Here is a 9396-nt window from a genome sequence, read left to right as displayed (position 1 = left end):
ATACTCTATTGGCAGTGTTAGATTTGTATGCAAACTCACTTTACCCTAAGACGGTCAATTAGTGATTAAAGTATTTAATACTAAACTTTGTTTACCATGTTGAAAGTTTAACTATTCTATATAAACGTTTCTATTGAACAAAGTCTCTTGATAGGTAACCAACTCATTTCAATTTTTCAATTTTTTAAAATTATAAATAATTTACTACATCTTTTCATGTTACCAAATCGCAATAATCAAAATCAAAAATAGTTGGAGAAGACAATAGAAGACAAGCAAGTCGTATGTGCCCACTTACATCAATGGAGAAATGCAGGGTATAATAAAAACAACTAATAGAAGAACAAGCAAGCGTTTGGACTTAGCCACGCGGCGACTAAGGGAAACGCGTCATGTTTTTGAAACTGACAACGCGAGCGACTTCTGCTGTTTGCTCCACCCACATACACATACTCAATATATTTTTGTATTATTATTTTTATTTATTTTTTTGTTGTTGGTTTGTTGTTTTATTTACAATGTTTTTGTAGCCATCAAACCACAAGTTGGCCAAAACGCACAAGCAAACAATGCAAAACAATTAGAATAAAATGCGCTCTAGGGAATTGAACGATGGCCAAGGGAAGATTTTGGCTAAGGCAATAGATGAGCTTGCTGCAAAAAGAAGTCAAATGCAAACAAAGCAAATGAAAGCCATTAAAATAGATAAACCTTTAAATGAATCATAATTTATGTGTCAAAAGAAGCGAATAAAAGGGGGATAAACAAAATTTAAGTAAAAAATAAATATATATATAAATAACATTTTAAAAAAGATTTCTAGCAATAAAATGCATTAAGATTACTGCGATGAATTATGATGGGGTCTAGAATTGTTTAATGTTTTCTAAATGCAATTTAATTTAAAGACAACTTGGCATTTTCAATATTTTCAATAATCCAACCAATTTTTAATTCTAAGCAGCGTTAATGAACTGTGAATCGTTTATGTAAATTAAAGCACAACTAAATAAAAATTAAAACGATATTAATAACAAGTTAAAACAACTTTTATAAACAGTTTTTATGCATAATTTGAAATATCTAAATTGAAATTAACTGAATTCAACTATTTTTTATTTATATTTAGCCAACAATATAACCAATTGGCCATGGCTAATTACAATATATGTTAGATAGATAAAACAACTCTTTGGATGTGTAGCAGGAATTGAAATAAGAACAATTTTGAAGATACAATATAATATAATACAAAACAAAGTTGATAAAATCTTGAAATCATCTTTGAATTGATTATTTTATATTTATATTTATTTGTCTAGACCACTATTTGCATAGCAGCTGTCCAAACAAAATGCTCTCAGCGTCAGATATCATAGAAAGAAACGAGTATCAAATCTACGCAAACTTATGACGCGTGCAATTGATGGCAGACTAGGAAACAATTCTGAACATAAAAAAACACGAAAGAACAAAATTATGACAATTGCATTTGGAGCTGTTGATGCTGTGGCCACAAGCATAAATCGAATCTTTTTTTTTTTTTGGATTGCGATAGCCGCGGATAATGAAATTAATCGTCTGTAATGGTTTATTGTGTGCGACGATTGCGGAATTTGTTTTCAGGCCAAGCCAAATGGTGGGCGACCACAAAAAATCACAATCAAGAAAGTGTTGTCAGCTGAAAGTGTTCGACTAGGACGTACTCTAGCAAAAAGCCCTTCAAAATCAAGCAGAATCGCATATAACTTATATTATTATTATTATTAAAAGTATAGCCTTCTGGAGAGCAAAAATGTCAAATCTAAGGTAATACAAATAGAAAGAAAATTATTCCCAACGCCTTTTTACTTGACTTTATTGACTTTCGAAAGAACTTACATAAGATACGAAAATACTGTGGACGACCCAGAGCAGGTGGATAGAAGAAAGCACTGACTTAGCAGAAACTATCGGTAAACTCAAAGTAGAGACATTAATAGAGGAAATGCGTTATAGGAAGATTCTTCGAAATGAGAGTGGGGCCTGAAAACCCGATCACTGATGTGAGTGCTTCGTTGGAAAACAAAGAAGGCCTACACCTTGAAGGTGAATACCACGTTTACAAAGTGGTGAGCAGCACAAGAAAAATTAAGTTTATTCGGTAACTTGCAATGTAGTCAATAAATAAGCAAATATAATAAATATTTACTTTTTTTTAATATTTAAATATTTAAGTTTTATTATAAAAGATTTGCCAATACATAGATCCGCATGTTATATGTTATATGTTAGATAATCAGGAAGATTTCTGTATAATGTTGCATGCCTATAGCTTATAGTGGGTAACTTTTTTATAGATTGTAGGGTATAATAACTGACCGTTGGGCACAAGAAAGACAGATACCATTCAATATTTTGTTTTTTTTTAACTTTTATTGAGAGCTGGGCATGTAAAATATATTGAATTGTCATTGAATGTCGCGTTGCCATAAATAAGCAAAGGCTAATGGTGCGCCGGTTGTGCAATTTTTGTGATTTAGTGCGGTTGAAAAATGAGAAACTGGCAAAGCTCCTGAACGCAGCAGCAGTAGCAGCAGCAGCAGCAGCAGCTGTAGCTGGAATAGCAGCCACGCAGAGTGGTCATATATCAATGGATTACTTTAAAATGCCATCAAAATGGCCGCTACGAAAATTGACTGTCGACTGTCACGCTCTTAACTAATAATAGAAATAATCATCATAAATCCATAGAAGGAAATCTCATTAATCCGCCATCACACACACACACACACGAGGGCGCATACAGCTGGATATGTATGGGTGACAGTTTTTGATGTTTCCAAGACAAAAGAGAAGAAGCAAAAGGAATATCGAAAAGCAGCACATGACACACGTATAAGACTTATAAGCCTCGTACCCTGCCACACACTTCATATTCAAATTACTTCACATTATATAATATCCTTCAGGCTCTTAACACTCACACACACACACGCCCGCCTCGCGCTGGTCTGGCACGTTCGATGTTCGGTGGGCGAACGTGGCATGCATGTTGCCACAATACACGAAGTTCTCGGTGCCACAACAGAGGGCGTGAGGGCTACGGAAAAACCCATCGACGCGCCGGTCGCATGCCTGGACTCTGACTTCATAGTTGATTAAGAAGACATCATTTTAAGTTTAAATACACATCAAATGGTATTACAAGGTGTGACAGAAGAGCAGAGTAGCCCAGCTACAGTGGGCTCCAAAAGAATACAGCAAAATAAAATATATAAAATTCTTAATGCAGTCTTAAATCCATTTCCATTGACTTTTAGTTTCTTATAAGTTTTTGGTTTTACCAATAATAGTTAATAAATCAAGACCTTTTGTTAAGAATAAGAGTTGATTTAATTTAATAAGTTTACTCTACTCAAATTTCAATAAGTTAGACTTTTATATGATCTTCGTAACTAATCTTATAATACACCTGACGAATTGATATTCATGCATTCAGTACTACATATACAATAATAATTTATTAATGATGACATAAAAATTATTTTTCGAATGCTTTTATTCAGCTCTGCTTAAAGTTGTGTATACTATAGAAACTTGAGCAATATTTATATTAAGGAAATAAAATCGTAACGCCCTGCACATAACCTCAAGCTTAACTCTTATGCATTGTGAAAAGTCAAATTTCGCAGAATTTTTCTTTGTTTTCGTTTCAGTGCGTCAAAAGTTGAGAACGCGCAACTTTTTAGGAGTGTGCCACGTAGCATAACTTGCGCACACAACTGTACTTTCACACACAATTTCAAGTTATAATCAGTGCTCATTACTATACAAGACACGTTTTCAGATTTCGCGTGATTATGCGCCGCGGCTCAGCGACGGCCGCGGCAGGATCTGAGACCCTGAAGTTCGACTGTGGTATCCAGCAGCTGGGCTAGGGCTAGGGTGTCCGAGGCGCAACAAAAACACAGCACAAAGTCAAAAAATTAAACTTGAAAATAACTTAAAATGTACATGCTGTGTATCTAGCAGATCTTGTCGAGAGTGCCTGGCCGGCTGGCAGGCTAGTCCAGACCCTTGTAACTATTCAGGCACATGCCATAATGCTTATTGTTGTCATTTACAAGGCTCAGATTTTCTCGTGGGCGTGGGGGCGTAAAGGCGTGGCACGTGGCGAGTAGGCGAAAAGTTAACGCGCTGGCGAAAAATATGCAAATTATAATGAAAAACTTGACACTTTACATGCAAACGAATGGAGGAGAGGCTTGTGGGTGTGTTCGGCGGCTTGGGCGACTGATGCGAATCTCTGTGGCTGGGCGATTAAGCGAGCCAAATGAAGCGCTCGCACCGACTGCGCATTTTAATTAAGCAACCAGCCAAATAAGTACTCGTCCTCGACTTTGCCATTGTTGTTCGCTCCTCTGTTGTTGTTGTGCCGCTCGTTGTTATTATTGTTGTTATCGCTGGCGTTGCCGCAATCACACGGCTAGCGCGAAATCTGGCACAAAAGTTGCCGAAAACGACAATGGCAATGCAAAGTTCACGATGTTAAGCCAAAAACGCGTCTACATTTGCATAAAACATCTGCAACAACGGCAACTGCAACTGCAACCGAGCTTTGTGGCTTACGCCAAACAGTGAAAGTCATCGAAAATCTCAAGCAATTTCAAGCATAATCAAGACTTACCAAACTTTCATTCATACTAACATGATTTTTACTTTTTGTGGAATCAAACTGAAACTAATCAGCTTCGAAGGGATTATCAAAAGACTGCATAAAAACATAAGCCTTGTTTAGTGAATTACTAAGAAAATTACTAAGAAAAATGTATTTAGTTATATATTTATAAATATTAAATATATATTAAATAAAATTAATATATTAATATTAATATATTAATATTTATATAATATTAATATTTATATATAATATATAATTATTGATTTATTGAGTTAGTTCGAATTTCGGTGTCCTAAGGTCGGTTATTTTTCTTTTTTTTTAATGCTCGATACAGGCTGTGAAAAATATTAAAAACTTGTTTAAAGATAGATTTTCTTTATTTCTTAGAACAAACCATTTGTAAATAAAAAACCGGTATGCCATTTGGCAATATTGGTATAATTTACCAATTATTTGTTCGTTTTCTTATATAGCTAATAGTCAATACACATGCACCAAAGTGAACATGTTCACTTGTCCGCCCTCGGCCCTAGCTGTTCGTAAGGCATAATTTGCCTAAATGCTTTAGGTTCTATATAGTCTGGTATCTCAAAAGCTTTCGTTTCCAGAGTGTTGTATATCGGCTTGGCTAGCGAGCAGCTGATCCTTCGTTGGAGGTACTCGCAAGGGCGGTACTCAGGGCTACACCTAGAAATGCCGGTCTTCGCGCAGTCGCATTTATAACCTGCATAATTATGGATGACAGGTAGTCGGATTTGATTTCTCATTTGCGAGTCCATCCACAGTGTCAATTGACGTGAAATCAAATTAAAATTGTTTGTTAACATTCTTAAAATTTTGAGACGAATAGTTTTATTTTTGCGTTTGTTTTTACTTGCATATAAGAAAATAAATAAAATAAAAATTATTCAAAGCATGCTTTAAGTGTGGAATTGAAATTCAAACGCCTTGCTTACTACGTTGCAATTTTTAATTTTTAAAATAAATATAAGTTGGAATATTCGCCTCGAGCTTCGGACTTGACCTTGCTTAAAAGAATTTCTCAAGTTGTAAGATCGCGATCATGCGACTGCTAATTGATGAGCGCTTATACTGTGAAGAGTGAGTTGTCATATTTTTGCTTTATAAATTTAATTAATTTTCTCGCACTGCAAAGATATTAAAATAGTTATCTGCATGTTATATTTGCCACTTCTGAGTTATTTCTTTCGTTTTACAATAGTTTTAAAGGATAAGCTGATGGCATGCCTATAAACGATATCCCACGAGTAAAGCCAGTTATAAAGTTAAATTCGACCCAGTTTGAAGCCAGACATAAACAAGCTTAAGCCAAACACTAACACACGTTGAATTATTTTGATCATTAAACTTATTCGCACTTAAAACCTTGTTGTTGTTCTATTTCTTGTTGTTGTTGGGAACCCAGTTGTGCAACTTTGAGGGCGTTGAGATAAATGTTCAGCACCCGAAACGTTAAACCTCGACAATCAGCCAGATGCCCACCCGCTCCACCCATTCTTGCCGAAATAAAGTTTTTAAAACTAACAACAACAACAACAACAACAGCAACAAAAATAGCAATAAAAATCCCCAAATGCAACAACAACAAAATAAACGTTGAAGCACCGGAAAATTGTCAGCTCTCCGCTAGCCGATACACGAAACACGGCGCAGGTTCACTTGAATGCTTTTTAATACACTTACACACACACACACATACACAGAGAAAGAGATTCACACCCAAACCCAAAAAGATGGCGCACATAACGGTACGCTGGCGGCAATGGCAATGGCGGCATCACCATTGCGGCTTGTAAATTTATAGTTTCAGCAAGAAAATCGCGCTGGTAAACTTTTTAGTGTGCCTCTCCCCTTTCCATCTCAATCCCCTCTCTCTCTCTCTCTCTGTCGCTATTTCTCTGTCTGCGTGCTACACCCGCACAATCCGAATCAGAGCCAAACAAATGGCAACGTCGCCGATGTCATCTAATTGCTTTTGTTTTGGGTTATACTGGCAGTGGCGCAAATACGAAAGCCCCGCAACAGCTCCACCGCTTTTCCAGTCAAGTGTGTGCCCACACCACATAACTGACCTGGTACAGTTGTGCCACAAAGGTTATACAGTTGCGGAAGCTCTTTCGTTAAGGTAATTTTCCGCCATAATTTGTAGAACTTTGTTGTGTGCGTGTGCGATTTTGTAAAGAAATTGCTGAAAGTTTGCCGCAATCAGTTTGTGGGTTCCGTCAGGTAGAAGTTGAAAGCATTGCCAGGAATCATGCCTAAAGAGTTAACTAGATAGTTATTGAGGACAAATATTGGGTAACTGGTTAATAGTCAAGTAATAGCAGGCGGGCAATAACTACAAAAGATTTGGTGCTCTCATGAAGGTATCCAACTCTAAAAAGAGACGTATATGATAAATTATCAAGGATGAGGGGCTAGTTACTGTCTGTTCGAAACTATTAGTTGAATTTTTTGAATTGTTTGGAATTTAATTTTGCAATTGTTTTTGGTATTTTATTATGTATTATGTGGTACCACAGTCATCATCACGGTACTTCTTCTATGGGCTAATGATGGACGCGGTTAAGCAGTGCCACAAGTTCAGTAAACAATATTCAATGTGATATTCAAAATATAAGCTTACTTATATGAGCAACATCGTTGGCAGCAATCTGTCTCAAGCCATCGAGGTATGGATTAACTGAGCTCAAAGGGTTCACAAAAATAATAATTATTTCGAGGCATTTTCTAAGCAGTTATCAAATTTATTTTTATACATATTTGTGAGAGAGCTGTGTAGGTTCTCTACTCGGTTATCATCTGTACGGTCCGCAATAATTTTAGTTATTTTTCACTCTAAGAACACCCCTCTCAGAAATTCACAATATGACAACTAATAGAATTATGAAATTTACTTCTGACAATTTGGGAAAATTTGTATATGACTCAGTAAAATAATTTTCAAACTCTAAATAACATTTATTATACACATTTGCTTAGTACACATACTGCTCCAACCTTTTCCTAGATGGCTAATGAAATCGACTATGAACGCCTCGATGTTGTGATATTCGGTGCCAGCGGATTCACTGGCAAATACACTGTATACGAGGCTGTTTCTGTGCTAGCTGGTCTGCGCTGGGGCATAGCTGGGCGCAATCGCGAGAAACTTGAGAGGGTGCTTTCCGAGATGGGTTTCAAGTCCGGACAGGACTTATCGCAAATACCCATTTATATCGCTGATATTGATGATGAGAAGTCGCTGCTCAATATGGCCAAGTCCGCTCGCATAGTTGTCAATGCAGTGGGCCCATATCGTTTCTATGGTGAAAATGTGGTTCGTGCCTGCCTTGAGGTTGGCACTCATCATGTAGACGTCAGCGGCGAGCCGCAATATATGGAAATGATACAGCTGAAATACAACGATTTGGCCAAGGCACGAGGTATATACGTGGTTAGTGCATGTGGATGTAATTCTATTCCAGCGGATATGGGCATCATATTTGCTGAGCAGCATTTCGATGGGACGATCAATTCTGTGGAAGCTTTTTTTATTAACGGTCTTAAGGAGTCAAAAGTAAATGCTGGCAGCGCAGGCCTAAACTATGGCACCTGGGTGAGCGCTGTTAACATCTTGGCACATTCGGATGAGCTGAAGAGCCTGCGAAAGCATATGTACTTGGAACCCTTGCCTCAGTTCTACCCTGTTCTGCAGCGTCGCCCATTAATATTTCGTTCTTCTGAGATTAATCAAGTGTGTCTGCCGTTTCCAGGCACAGATCGTTCGGTTGTCGAACGTTCGCAACGTTTTTTCTACGAGCATCAAAAGAAACGCCCGGTTCAGATGTATGCATACGTTGGTGTTCCCTCGTGGATAATTGCAATCGCCTTTGTATTATTTAGCATGGTTTTCATAATATTTACCAAGTTCGAGTTTGGCAGAAAGCTGCTACTTAAGCATCCGGAACTCTTTTCTGCTGGCTACGTGTCACGCAATGGGCCAAGTGAAGCTTACATGGATCGTAGCTATTTCAAAATGATTCTTAAGGCGACGGGCTGGCCTAGCGAGAGCAGCGATCAGGACAAGGAACTGCCCAGCAAAACCGTATTGTTTAGTGTGTCGGGTCCAAATCCTGCCTATGGAAGCACTTGTGTAGCCTTACTCGCTTCAGCGGTTACCATACTAAAGCAAAGCAACCAAATGCCTGGCACTGGTGGCGTACTGCCACCTGCCGCCGCATTCGCCAAGACAAGCCTGATCAGTGAGCTCGAGAAGCACGAGCATGGTATGAAATTTGAGATTCTCGACGACAAGTCGAAGTCTACTATAAATAGTTCAACAATTGGAAAGGTTCATATATAAAAGAGATATTCGCAGCCTTACGGAAAGTCGGGACTCAAATCGAACTAACTTCTCCGAAAATTTGATTTTGTTAAAACCAATTAATAAAAAAGTAAAATATTACGGGATTGATATTAACTAAAACTGTTTAACAAACACTCAGATTACCACAAAGATCCTGTTAGGCTTGTAGAGCTTGACTAACAGAATCACATCCAACTATAATAGTTTAGCTGATGCTCAGAGCTCAATCAAAAGCAGAATTATGCCAGCCATTCGCCTTGTCAAGATGGTCTCGAATAAGTTGGGGCGTACGCCAAGTGGTGCAAATAAAGTGCGACATTATTGACATACTTAAGTCCTAGGCATTATGACACTAATCGTATTA

At 37.5% G+C, this 9396-nt stretch overlaps 1 pseudogene; it reads left to right on the top strand.

Annotated features, from left to right (window-relative positions):
* The first annotated feature begins 7599 nt into the window (after positions 1 to 7599).
* Positions 7600 to 9131, top strand: LOC111595472 (annotated as a pseudogene).
* Positions 9132 to 9396: the final 265 nt, after the last annotated feature.

Source organism: Drosophila hydei, unplaced genomic scaffold (genome assembly GCF_003285905.1).
Source record: "Drosophila hydei strain 15085-1641.00,03,60 unplaced genomic scaffold, DhydRS2 tig00000060-arrow-pilon, whole genome shotgun sequence".
NCBI classification, from domain to species: domain Eukaryota; kingdom Metazoa; phylum Arthropoda; class Insecta; order Diptera; family Drosophilidae; genus Drosophila; species Drosophila hydei.
This window is presented reverse-complemented; position numbering and strand designations above follow the sequence as displayed.